Consider the following 14,360-nt stretch of genomic DNA (forward strand, 5'->3'; position numbering starts at 1 on the left):
AAAGGCTATTTTACATCTGTAGACCCATGACAGAATGTTAAAACGTCACCCTAAAAACAAAGACAAAGCATCACACATATACACATCATATTAAGAGAGAGTAAGGGAAGAAAAAAAAAAAAACTTAAAATTCACACACAAACAAAATTGCTACTAAAATACAAAACATAAGTTAATATATATATATATATATATATATTAAAAAAAAGTAAACATGAGGGAAATGAAAAGAGAGAGAGAGAGAGAGATGGCAACAGGAGAAGGCAACATAGCCAAGAGCAATTAGTGCAAGGAAGTCTATTGTCAAAAATACAATACTAATGTTGACAGTGCTGAGTTGTCAGTAACCATTTTTTAAGATGAAACTGAAAAGAACCAAAAGTATGTAAACTTCTAATTGTTGTTGGCATGGAGTTCCATTCCTTGCTGCTTTGACTGAAAATACAGACTGACTGAATTTACTTCTTTTGAGAGGAATGATACAGTCCCCTCTTTCCCCACCCCTTGTAGATCGGTGAGCAGTTGTTCTAATATTCACAAACTGTTTTAGTGGCGAAGTCAGGCTATGCATAGTTTTAAATAGCAGACAGATATGTACATATTTGATCAAGTTATCCCAGCTTAGCAAATTGTATTTTTGTAATATTGAACAATGATGAAACTGAACTGATTTCTTATCAAGAGTTTTTAGTGATTGTTTATACAAAGACTCTAATGGTTTCAGAGTAGTAATGCTAGCTTGCGACCAAGTAGTTAAACAGTAAGTAATATGAGAAATAATCATGGAATGCATATACATCAAAGCGGCCTCAGACGACATATAATCACGAATAAATCTAAAATTTGATAAACTAAATCTGACCCGGTCACAGACCTTTTTAACCTGTGCCTTAAATGAAAGTTTGGAATCAATCAGAACACCAAGGTACTTGTATTCAGATACAACTTGTAATCTTTCCCCCGATACAAATACATCTGGCACTACACTTAAACTCTTAGTTTTGGTAACGAACATACACACTGTTTTAGAGATGTTTAACTGTAAGCAACATTGTTCTAGCCAAGCTGTAACATGAACCAGGGATTCTGTAAGTTCATTTGCAACTTGTGACACACTACTTCCGTGTATATAAATTACAGTGTCATCTGCATACATTTTAATGTTACTGTTAATCATTTAACAGGTTTTTACTGTAGCATTTTTACAGTCTTTTACTGTTAAATTCACGGTCATTTTTAACATTTTATAAAAGCAATAATCCACTTGAGGTGACATGTTAAAGTGATTTAAGGGGTCCTGCTTCACTCTTTGCCTAAAAATTCCCCCGGTAGAAACATATCTTTGTTATCTCTAACTTTTGATATCATTTCCATTTTCTTAGCTGGGTTTCTCTTTAGCTGTGATTGAGCGTGATGTGGGCTGTCGACATGCACACATAGCCATAATACACCTTCAGACTTTGAACAGCAGTTGAGCAGCTTCAGATAAGTTATCTGAACAGCAGCATTCCTTTGAGTATCTGTGATGTGGTCAGACTCCATTCATCACGGTTTTGACCTGATGATGACACTTTTATTCAGGACATTCTGTAATGCTGAAAGGTGTCATATAGTGTGTTTTTAATGTTTTTAATATATACAGTATATACGTAAATGATAACTGATTAATGATTTGTCAAAAGAGTTGTAGGAATAGTTCATCTAAAACTATTGGGTTTGAATGACACGAGGGAGAGTAAATGATATGAGAATTGTTTTTTTTTTTGGGTGAACTGTTCCTTTAATTTGCTCTGTCTCATGGCACAAGGATGCATTAAATTGATCAAAAGACTTTTATAAAATATATTTATAAATGTTTCAAATAAATGCTGTCATTTTGAGCTTTCTGGTCATTAAGGAATCCTGAAAAATGTATCATGGTTTCCACAAGAATATGAAGCAGCTTAATAATATGCAGTCTTATTATTTTTTTAATAATCAGTTCAGTCAGGACCACTCTGTTCAAGTCCGAATATTGTAGAGGTCCTGAACTTTTTATTTGGCAGCAGGCTTCACTCTGATGGGTTCAGTTCTGAGCTATCCACATGCAGGCAAACCTCGCTGAGGTTTTAAACCCCCTGAAGCCTAAGCAATTGCCAGATATTTTACATGCAACAGTTGTGTATTCCAAGTAGAGTAATATAGTACTTTGAATAAATTTGGACAATTTAGCAATGAGCTGGACCGATGATATATCTCTGTGGGCAAGCAGTTAAGTGATCATGTATCTGCATAAGGAGGAGTTGGGGATGGAGGAGGGTAAGCGCATGTCTGTGCGACAGACTATGGCAAGTGTGAGTATGGATGAACTTATATAACTTATTAATTGTAGTGGGAGGAGTTACGATCAGCTAATGCAGCAGGCACGTCGTGGTCTGCTTGAACTATGCTTGAGCTCCATTCGTCGCTCAAACTAAATGGTTCTTCAGCAGCAAATCATCATATTAAAATGATTTCTGAAGGATCACTGAAGATTGGAGAAACGATGCTAAAAATTCACAGGAATAAACTGGATTTTAAAACGTATTCAAATAGAAAGCAATTGTTTTAAATTGTAATAACATTTCACAATATTACTGGGTTTACTGTTTTTAATCAAATAAATGCAGCGTTGGTGAGCAAAATAGACTTCTTTCAAAAACATTAAAACATCTTACAGACCCCCGGCTTTTGAAAGGTAGTATATATTTAGAATAATTAAATCTGCTTACATTTTCGGTATTTCCAAAAGCAAACAAACTGGTTAGATTGTTTTTAACTATAACTTAATACTAGGGATGCACCGAAATGAAAATTCTTGGCCGAAACCAAAAACCGAAAAAGAGGAAACCAAGGCCGAAACACCGAAAGAAATTCTGCCAATTTTTAGTACCATTGCATTTATGGCCATGACTGTGTACTAACTTTACTAAAATCAAGGCATTGCAATTGCATAAATTAATATTAAAGTTTCAAAGAATAAATCAATTACAAATTATGCAAATATTTATTTAGCACATTGCAACAATGCACAGTATAAAATAAAATTCAAACTAAAATGTTTAACTTGACCCCACTCATGTGTACATTAAATAATAATGTACTGGCCTGCTGAAAGGTTGTAAAATTAAATGTTCTCTCATAAAAACAAAGTGCATTTAGGTCAAGTGCATTTTAAATTTTTCTCTGTAGGACTACTACAAGAAAGTGCATTCAGAACAAGTGCAACTGCTTAAAGATACAGTAATATTTTCTCTGTAGGCCTTCAACATAATAGTGTATCAAAACAAAGACTGCCATAGCCCATATGTTAACTTTTGTGTATGTTTATGCCCTTTGCCTTGACACCATCACTGGGAAACTTCCTTGCCTTTTCAAAAACGTCCGCCACAGACGGAGTGGGCGTGCTCGGAGGCGTTTTCCTTGTCTGTGCCGCGTTCCTCTCATATTCAGCGTAGCGATCGGAATGTTTTGCATGCGATAGTCATGCGCATCTCGTCAGTAAAGCCGGTTCCGTGATTAGCGCTAAATCTCCATCACCTGTTTTCAAATGGAGCGGCATTTAATACACAGAGCCGTAGTTCACTGACAAACTACGCAATTCGCGCTCAGAATCGCAGATGAATCGTCCGCGATATTGAACGTGATATTGCGTAGCTTGTCAGTGAACTACGGCTCTGTGTATTAAATGCCGCTCCATTTGAAAACATCCGTCCACACCGCAGACATGTTGCTTCAGACAAGCACGTGCAGGTCGCGATTTCTGTTTGCGTCATCACAACATTTCGGCTGTATTGTTTCGGTGATTAAAAGTCTTTCGGCCGAAAACCGAAAATGCACTTTTGGGCCATTTTCGGCCGAAAATTTTCGGTGCATCCCTACTTAATACTCAACTGCATTACTGGCCTGATGAGAAATGAGAAATGTATGCTAAGCTTTGGTTGGTAAACAGTCGTTAACATGCCACTAGACATTATTATGTCCCTGTCTTTTTATAACACAGAAACTCATTCATCAATCATTGACATCACTGTTTTTAATACTGTCATAGAAAAATGTCAGGAAATGTTCCAGCGGTTCTGTCATTCCTGGTCTTTGTTTATCACTTTCACATATATAACATAACTGTAAAGCATCATTTCCATCATTTCATGAGATTGTTTTATCATACTATTGCTGTATAACTGGAATAAAATGCTATACATTTATAATTATGAAGGAAATCCATTGTAAACAGCACCAATTGTTTTCAGTGTTTTGTAAAAAAAAAAAAAAAAATAGAAGCCTTAAAGCTGAATTCCAATCCAATATAAAATATCTTGCAGTTAGAATTTTATATAATTTCTGTGAGATTTGTGAGACTTTCTCTAGTTAGTCTGATCTGATGTTTAAAAATGACTTTAGTGTAACCTAATGTACTGTCATATTAATTAAATAATTTTTATATTAAATATATATTATAAAATATTCTATATACTATAAGATAAGTTAATAAAATAATACAAATCTGTTGAAAGTACCATCAAATATTTTCTTCAGTGTCGTTTTGTCGAAAATAAATAGAAGCCTTAAAGCTGAATTCACCCCCCTTCACCCCAAGCCCCCCACCTCACTCTGTCAGAATAATTCAAGTCAAATGTGATTAGTCTCTCTCTCTCTCTCTCTCTCTCACTCACACACACACACTGCTGCACTTGTGAACACCCACTTTTTTCACCAAGAAGCATTTTTAACTACCCAACATTAGAGATACAGTGAGTTTGACTGCGTCTGCAGTTACTCTAAGCCTAACGAAACGCTCAACCCAGGAACAAAGAGGTGAAACTGAACAAAAGTGTTTAGAGGAGTGGCGATTGGGTTGGTTTTTGGCGGTGCGCGGGTCCCACATGCCTGGGATCTGAAGGCAGCCTGTGCCCTGGCTGAACGTGGGGGATCGGTGAGCCTTTTGTTGCTTTTCCTCTTTTGTCGTGGCTGGAGCGTTCGTCATCAGTATGGAGGAGATGATGCATGTGTTGGAGGAGAGCTTTGTTTGGGGGAAGCGTGGGGTTTTGTTTTTGTCTGTGATTCATATTTACATTCATGCATTTGGCAGACGCTTTCATGCTGCTTGCATTGCATTCAAGGTATACATTTAATTATGATTTATTAGAGTTACATGCTCATGCAACTGGCTGGAGTCTCTGTTTTTGTGTGTATTTTAGTGCATTCATACATTCAGTGACCTTTGATCTATCAGCGTTTAGATTGTATTAAATAGTACAAGCACATTCAAATACAGTCTCATATCATTTGAAATGAGATAAAGATAGTATTAAATGCCAAGATAAGGATATCTGACTTATTTGAAGACATTTTTAATGTGATCTAAAGATAGAAAGTGATTAAAGTTTATGATCTTAAATAATGTGGCATGTTTTATGCATTTGTGATGCAATGTTTTGAATGTTGCTATGATCTAAGTCAATCAACAGTTTAGGATGCCCAACCACTTTTACAGTTCTTTTGTCTGATGTGCCAAATAGTCATGTGCAATGATTAAAACGCCGCCCACTGCCAGTTTTATGGATTAACTGAACATGCTGCCCAAATTGAGGCCATTTTTCCAAATTGTTTTTGAGCAACTTGCACAATAATTTCTTTAACCCTGCAAAGTTTTTTGAAGCTTTAGACAAAATATTTGTCAAAAGTTGCATATGTTTTTTTTTTTTTTTGGAGTCTTTGATACATCAGGCTTTTATTGTTTATTGTTTATTTGGATCCCCATTACCTTCCACAAAGTGGTTGCTAGTTTTCCTGGGGTCCACAACTCATATATGATGTATTCAACTTTTATGTCTCATATATGATGCAGAGGAGAATATGGAGCTCAAACTCAAGAAAAAAGACCTCAGGTTTATTAAGAAGCTCAAACTGAGCAAAAGTGTGCAAGATGCTGATATTTATATGACCAAAAACTTAGAAATTCTGGTTCTAATGTAAATCAATGAGTATAGCAGATATTTACATAAAATCTTTATCATAAAAGCTTTGCAGTTTTAAAACATAAAATGCAATACATGCATATAATATTGCATGCAATGCAATACAATACATGATGGTGAGAGATGAACAAATAAATAGAAAACATTTAGTCCATAAAGTCCATAAAGTGTTCATCTTGAAGAATTACCGTAAGACTTTACAATAAGGTTCCATTTGTGTCATTAACAACATTAGTTAACATAAACTAGCAATGACAAATACTTCTAAAGCATTTATTAATCTTAATTTTGATTCCAACATTTACTAATACATTATTAAAATCAAAATTTTATCTATTAATATATAACATTTAATGGACCTGGGCTAACATGAACTAACAATGAACAGTTGTATTTTTATTAACTAGTGTTAACAAAGATTAATAAATACTGTAACAATATATTGCTCAATGTTAGCTAATACATTAAATATAGTTAACAAATGGAACCTTACTGTAAAGTGTTACCTTCATTACTTACAATATTCAAGTTATTATACATTTGCTTTATAAAAATTAGTAAAGATTTCACAGCAAAAAGACACATGAACCACAATCTGAAGGTGGATGTTTGTACAGTGATACTAAAAGGCTTTGTGATACGAACTATCAATCAGATGACAGAAAGGATTGTGTGCAACATGTAGATCACTTAAAAGCCTTAGAAATTTGCATATCAAATATGATCCAGTAAGCCTTATAGGGTTAAGATTTCTTTGTTGCTAATTTTGGTGCATTTGTGCCGTCATTGTTTTTGTCTCTCTGAACTGCGTTCAAAATTATTGGTTTCAATTGACACAATTATTATTCAGCCCCCCTTCCGGTGTCTTAATAAATAACCGGAGGCCCTTAAATCAGAACGTCTCATCTTGTCAGGTCTGAATAATGGCATGACATCATCATGGCTCGCCTGTAATTTTATTATCATTGCAAACACTCAGAAGTCACTTGAGTCATTTGTCAATGTCGTTTTCGTTCGTTTTCATAGTACGCCTTCAGCGAGCCATAGTATGGCATTCATAATTTTTCTTCCAAGGTTATATTAGATGTCTTAAGATTTTATTGTGCGTTCAGGTCATGTTTGTATGATACCATGACATTGGATATGTCTCTTGTCTCTGGGTTCTCGTTCATTTCCTTCAGTGTTTTCACTTTGATTGATGTCCATCACTTTGACGAGATGGTTGTCAATCACTGATAGAGAGTTAAATTATCATGAACACAAACTGAAGCCGAGTGTTTGTTTCATGCATTTGTGATGCAATGTTTTGAATGTTGCTATGATCTAAGTCAATCAACAGTTTAGGATGCCCAACCACTTTTACAGTTCTTTTGTCTGATGTGCCAAATAGTCATGTGCAATGATTAAAACGCCGCCCACTGCCAGTTTTATGGATTAACTGAACATGCTGCCCAAATTGAGGCCATTTTTCCAAATTGTTTTGAGCAACTTGCACAATAATTTCTTTAACCCTGCAAAGTTTTTTGAAGCTTTAGACAAAATATTTGTCAAAAGTTGCATTTGTTTTGTTTTTGGAGTCTTTGATACATCAGGCTTTTATTGTTTATTGTTTATTTGGATCCCATTACCTTCCACAAAGTGGTTGCTAGTTTTCCTGGGGTCCACAACTCATATATGATGTATTCAACTTTTATGTCTCATATATGATGCAGAGGAGAATATGGAGCTCAAACTCAAGAAAAAAGACCTCAGGTTTATTAAGAAGCTCAAACTGAGCAAAAGTGTGCAAGATGCTGATATTTATATGACCAAAAACTTAGAAATTCTGGTTCTAATGTAAATCAATGAGTATAGCAGATATTTACATAAAATCTTTATCATAAAAGCTTTGCAGTTTTAAAACATAAAATGCAATACATGCATATAATATTGCATGCAATGCAATACAATACATGATGGTGAGAGATGAACAAATAAATAGAAAACATTTAGTCCATAAAGTCCATAAAGTGTTCATCTTGAAGAATTACCGTAAGACTTTACAATAAGGTTCCATTTGTGTCATTAACAACATTAGTTAACATAAACTAGCAATGACAAATACTTCTAAAGCATTTATTAATCTTAATTTTGATTCCAACATTTACTAATACATTATTAAAATCAAAAATTTTATCTATTAATATATAACATTTAATGGACCTGGGCTAACATGAACTAACAATGAACAGTTGTATTTTTATTAACTAGTGTTAACAAAGATTAATAAATACTGTAACAATATATTGCTCAATGTTAGCTAATACATTAAATATAGTTAACAAATGGAACCTTACTGTAAAGTGTTACCTTCATTACTTACAATATTCGCAAGTTATTATACATTTGCTTTATAAAAATTAGTAAAGATTTCACAGCAAAAAGACACATGAACCACAATCTGAAGGTGGATGTTTGTACAGTGATACTAAAAGGCTTTGTGATACGAACTATCAATCAGATGACAGAAAGGATTGTGTGCAACATGTAGATCACTTAAAAGCCTTAGAAATTTGCATATCAAATATGATCCAGTAAGCCTTATAGGGTTAAGATTTCTTTGTTGCTAATTTTGGTGCATTTGTGCCGTCATTGTTTTTGTCTCTCTGAACTGCGTTCAAAATTATTGGTTTCAATTGACACAATTATTATTCAGCCCCCCTTCCGGTGTCTTAATAAATAACCGGAGGCCCTTAAATCAGAACGTCTCATCTTGTCAGGTCTGAATAATGGCATGACATCATCATGGCTCGCCTGTAATTTTATTATCATTGCAAACACTCAGAAGTCACTTGAGTCATTTGTCAATGTCGTTTTCGTTCGTTTTCATAGTACGCCTTCAGCGAGCCATAGTATGGCATTCATAATTTTTCTTCCAAGGTTATATTAGATGTCTTAAGATTTTATTGTGCGTTCAGGTCATGTTTGTATGATACCATGACATTGGATATGTCTCTTGTCTCTGGGTTCTCGTTCATTTCCTTCAGTGTTTTCACTTTGATTGATGTCCATCACTTTGACGAGATGGTTGTCAATCACTGATAGAGAGTTAAATTATCATGAACACAAACTGAAGCCGAGTGTTTGTTTCCGAGCATAATGTGGCCAGATATAAAGTGGCAGTGGGATTTAATCATACTGAATCATTTGTGTAATCTGGTCAGATATATATATATATATATCAGAATATAGACGTGTATATATACAGAACAATCACATAGATCTCTACATTACTAATTTGTCACATTAGCATGTTATTGAATGTTTTGTACTGGCAAAAATGACATTTTAATTAAGTTTCCTGTGACAGATTCAATTAGGTATTGTCTGGGTTTAGATAAACACAAAACAATATAACTTACAAGCCATTACTATTACAAATATTCCCTGTGTTGTATAGGAAACCGCAGCGACATGCTTTGTCAGACAGCGTCTCTGTTTTGATGAACATATTATCATGAATCGTCACTCGCAGAAATATTGGGTTAGTGGAGGAACTATATTGGTTTAAAATAACCTTGCCGATCCATCTGAGAATGTGCATGTCCAGAACAACAGATCTAGTTTCCACATGATTGCTAAAAGATTCCTCCAGGGCTGTTTTGGGCTTCACTTTGTTTTTGTTTTTGTCAATGATTTAGCAAAAGGCATGTAACCAAATTACATTTTTAATATTGAAGAGGCTACTTGCAGGCCCGGATTAACACAGTGTAGTGCCCTAGGGTGACCACATTTGAAGTGCCCCCGTTTTTTAATAAAAAAATAAAAATTCCATAAGAACAGGTAGAATAAGAAGAATAAGTTACTAATCAAAAGAAATCATTTAACAAAATTAGTTTCCACTACAAAGGTGGCACAGAAGAACACAAAAGTGGCATGTAGGTAAATTTACAGACATTTAGAGAGGCTCAGAGGTGGCATGGATGTTTTAAATTCATAACAATGTTGTGAGATTAATGTTTTAAATATAACATTTTGAATATAGAACTATTGTTTGATTGAAATTATTTAAATAACTGAAAGGACACTTTAAACATAAAAATAAAACTGCCAACAGGTGGCGGTAAATCACTGATTCGTTTGAACAGCTGATTCATTCAGGAACGAAGCAAGTGACTCACTTTATGAGTGGGTAATTGAATCACTGACTCACTAGACTCATTTAAAAACGCAGGTTCATTCATAAATGAAACACCGCTATGTTTAAATGGAGACGCAGCTGCTCGGCTGTGACTGTTTGAAACTATGTTCCTTGACTAAATAGAGCAAAATCAGGCAATATTGTTAAAAGTCATACAATGTACATCACTTTATATAACTTATTGTTTATTGAGCTGTTGTATTAATTTAATATCACATTTACAAACACCTTTAATAATCTTTAAAAGCTGTTACTCACTTCAGCAATCTCACAAAACTCCATTATAATCAATGAAGCTCTCTACACTGCACAACGAATCTCTTATTTACACCATCTACACTTTGTTTGTTATAACGAGAGCATTTGTGAGCGTGCATAACTCAGCAATGAACAAAAGTATTTTGAGCAGTGAGTGGATTCTGATTAACATTGCATTCAAGGAATCAACATATGTCTGCGATACATTACTCAACGCTGCACAAACACGCAAGTAGAAATCTTTGAAGCTCCTCTCAGCGCAAACACAAATAGCCTATGCTGATCCAACCCATTCTCACACCCAACTCGTCACATATTGAAGCTTGGTCAGGACCACTTGGCGTCGCTTTTGACGCTCAAGGTACCCTTAGCGTCATTTTTCGACTTGCAGGGTCCTCCGTTGCTTTAAATAGGAAACCCTTAGCGTCAATATGCCGACGCCATACTGGGAATTTTATCGTCATAATTAAATTATATATTGTGTAATAACATTGCCATTATTGCATATATGTTGGGGTGTGATTTTTCAATGTAAACAGCCACAACAGTTTTATTTATATTACATTATTTACACATTATGAGCACATAACCCAACCCCTGCCCCTAAATTTGTCAATAAAACACAAGATATAACAGGCAGATACAACTACTGTCATAATTTATTCAAAAATATTAATATTCCAAGTCTTCCGAGGCAAAACATTTGATTTGTGAGAGGAGTAGACGCGTTAAGCTCATCCCATTATGCAGTCTGTGCGCGAATTCAAAAATGCCGCCAGAAGAAGCCTTGGTTGTGAAATGCTATTGGCTCTTGTGTGTCTCGTGACCGATTGCGTTTTGCTGTTCTGACAGGCTATTGGCTCTTCTGTGTCTCGTGACCAATTGCGTCATGCTACGGGACTTGAGTATCTTTTGAATGAGATGTGAGCGCGTTAACGGAGCGGGATCATTTTCAGCGATTAAAACCTTATGTTTTGCTCTCTTCTTCTCATAAAGACTTCGTATGGCTTCAGAAGACCTGGAATGCAGCACGACTTGTTTGTAATGCTTTTATACTGCTTGTTTATGGGCAGTTTTGCAATAAACACCGGTGACTTAACTTACATTTGCCTGTTAACTGTTACGTGTTTTATGTTGTTCTGAAGTGGGTAGGTTTAGGGTAGGGGTGGGTAAGGTGCTCCAATAAAAGTATAAATGTATATAAAATTATTTATATTTTTACAAATGCATGCAAACCATTAAACTAAGACAAACAACTGAAAACAACGGCGGAGAACGATTGTCATTTTCCATAAGCGTCTTGACCTGACGCATAAAGCAAGCAATTGAAAGCAATGGAGTTCCTATTTTGTCATATAATGACGCCTAGGGCACTTTTGGCGTCTTCATAGTGACGCGAAAGGCGTTTGACCATGCTTCAGTTTTTGACGCCTTGGGAGTGAGAATGGGTTGGCTGATCGGGTTAGTCGCACAGGTGCTCCTAAATATGTTTTGATAGTCGCACACAGTAGCTACTTTTCAGTCGCCCTGTATAGCCCTGGCAATGTGTCATGATATTTTCTCTTCTTTTTTTAAATTTACGTTTCGCACAACCGCCAAGTCGATGCTGCCTATCCATTTGTGAATAAATATGCTCGACTCTGACTGGGGAGGGGCAAATACACTGGGACCTGACCCAATCGCAATTCTTTATATGCGTGCATATATTTGATATTCTCTCTGTATATTGTATCATTAACTGTTCATTTTCTATGCATCTGTATCTCTTCCAGCAAAATAATATATACAAAACATGAAAAAATATTTTAAAGGTCTTGTCATTATCGTAATCACTTGGTGCCCCCCTATTGGCTGGTGCCCCAGGGCACTCGCCCAATCCCGTCTATGGATAATCCGGCCCTGGCTACTTGGGTTGGTAATAATTAGTGACAGGTCACCCATTATGGACATCTGTGCAAGTTTGTATATTAGTCTTGAATGCTCAGAAAACTAAATTCATGCCTAACACAAAACAAAAGACTTCACTTTTCATGCTTTTTGGATTATTTAAAGGAATAGTTCACCTAAAAATGAAATTTTGCTGAAAATGTACTCACTCTCAGGCCATTCAAGATGTAGATGAGTTTGTTTGTTCATAGGAACAGATTTGGAGAAATGTAGCATTGCATTGTTCACCAATGGATCCTCTGCAGTGAATGGGTGCCGTCAGAATGAGAGTCCAAACAGCTGATAAAAGCATCACAATAATCCACAAGCAATCCAGTCCATCAATTAACATCTTGTGAAGTGAAAAGCTGCATGTTTGAAATGAACCTAGACATTTCCAAGACGTTTTTAACTTCAACTTCATAGCTCCTGGCTAGTGCTGGGCACTAAATGTTTTTTTTTATTTTTTTTATTTAGGATTCTGATTTAACGGTTTATATCACCCCCTTTATATGAATCAGAATGCATGAAACAGAACCACTGCATTTGAATTAAGATACAAACAAACATGCTACATGAGCAGCTTTTGATGTAAATTAGATTGTATAATTGGTCACACTTTATATTAGGTGGCATTAACTACTATGTACTTGCATCAAAAAATAAGTACAATGTACTTATTGTATTGCAAAACACTTTTACTGCTATTGAGGTGGGATACGCGTAAGGTTAGGGACAGGTTTGGTGGTATGGGTAGGTGTAAGGGATGGGTCAACAGAGTAATTATAAATGTAATTACAGATGTAACTACATACAGGTATTTTTAAAAATATAAGTACAATGTAAAAACATGCATGTGCACAATAAGTGCATTGTATCAAATGATTAATTTAAATGTAAGTATAGTAGTTAAGGCCACCTAATATAAAGTGGGACCGTATAATTTCACAATTTGAAGCAAAAACATAATGGTCTCTGACTAACTTTGTGAACTTAAGCCACATAAAACATGGATGTAACAAATTCAGTCTCTGCCAGGAGGGGGCGCTTGTGGAACAGCTAAGCGTTTCCTTGGTTACAGCTGTAAACAAAGCAGCGCTGCTCTTTTAAATACTACATTAATACGCAATATGAAGGTAAGATGAGAAGAAAATACCATCTAAATATTTCTGAACATGTCAACCCCCCCCCCCACTCCCAAATGAGCATGTAGGATTTTCTTCCAATATTTCGCTCGTGGTGAAGTGAGTTTTCTCTGCCTGATAACCTTACAGTGTTTTCTTCGCGTTCGTCTTCAGCGTCTCTGGCCTCAACAGCCGTTTACTGTTGGTTTAATTAACTAAGCATTAATTTATCAATGGTTCTGAAAGTTCTCCAATCATTAGTCAGAAGTGTATGCAGTTAACTTCGCTTTGCCGCTTGTAACGTACCGATGCGTCATGTTTTTATTATTATGATTTATTTTAATTTATACCGTGTCCGTAATTCAAACCGATTTACCGTTGAAACCAGTAACGTTATATCGCCCAGCTGTCCAAAATACTAACGTTAGTTCATAATTCATAATAACGCTCATTAAAATCCACCAACATCTTTGTTTAGGACTGTTTTTGGTTGTAAACTTTGCTTGATCTGTGCAGATTTTTCTCATGATTCAGAAGAGACAACGTTTTCACTACAGAAAGCAATATTATGGACGTTATATTTTAGCCGGAAGCAACAGTTATAAGTTAAAACGTCTTAATGATGGATTTGTTTCGTACCAACTTGTAGCTTTTTGCTTCACAAGATGTTAATTGATGGACTGGAGTGGTGTGTATTATCTGTGGATTATTGTGATGATTTTTTTAGCTGTTTGGACTCTCATTCTGACGGCACCCATTCACTGCAGAGTATCCAATGCATTTTACGGTGAACTGTTCTTTTAAACTACTAAATGCGTGGTCCAACTTGACATTTTGATGTTTTAAATGTGTTTAACAAAGGATAATTTTCAT

The 14,360-nt window shown here is 35.4% G+C and overlaps 1 protein-coding gene across 6 annotated transcripts in view; it reads left to right on the forward strand.

Moving 5' to 3' along the window:
- Positions 1-14,360, forward strand: part of pacsin1b (protein kinase C and casein kinase substrate in neurons 1b) — a 35,810-nt gene that overhangs the window by 13,314 nt on the left and 8,136 nt on the right. The window contains exon 1 of one of the 6 annotated variants that reach the window (XM_058779850.1): positions 13,411-13,499. The exons of 4 other annotated variants lie outside the window; for them this stretch is intronic. The gene's annotated coding sequence lies outside the window, so the exon portion shown is untranslated. Of the gene's footprint in view, positions 1-13,410; positions 13,500-14,255; positions 14,275-14,360 lie in introns of those variants that run through there. One more of the 6 variants, XM_058779854.1, reaches the window with a different exon arrangement.

The sequence above is a fragment of the Onychostoma macrolepis genome, chromosome 06 (assembly GCF_012432095.1).
Source record: "Onychostoma macrolepis isolate SWU-2019 chromosome 06, ASM1243209v1, whole genome shotgun sequence".
Lineage (NCBI taxonomy): Eukaryota > Metazoa > Chordata > Actinopteri > Cypriniformes > Cyprinidae > Onychostoma > Onychostoma macrolepis.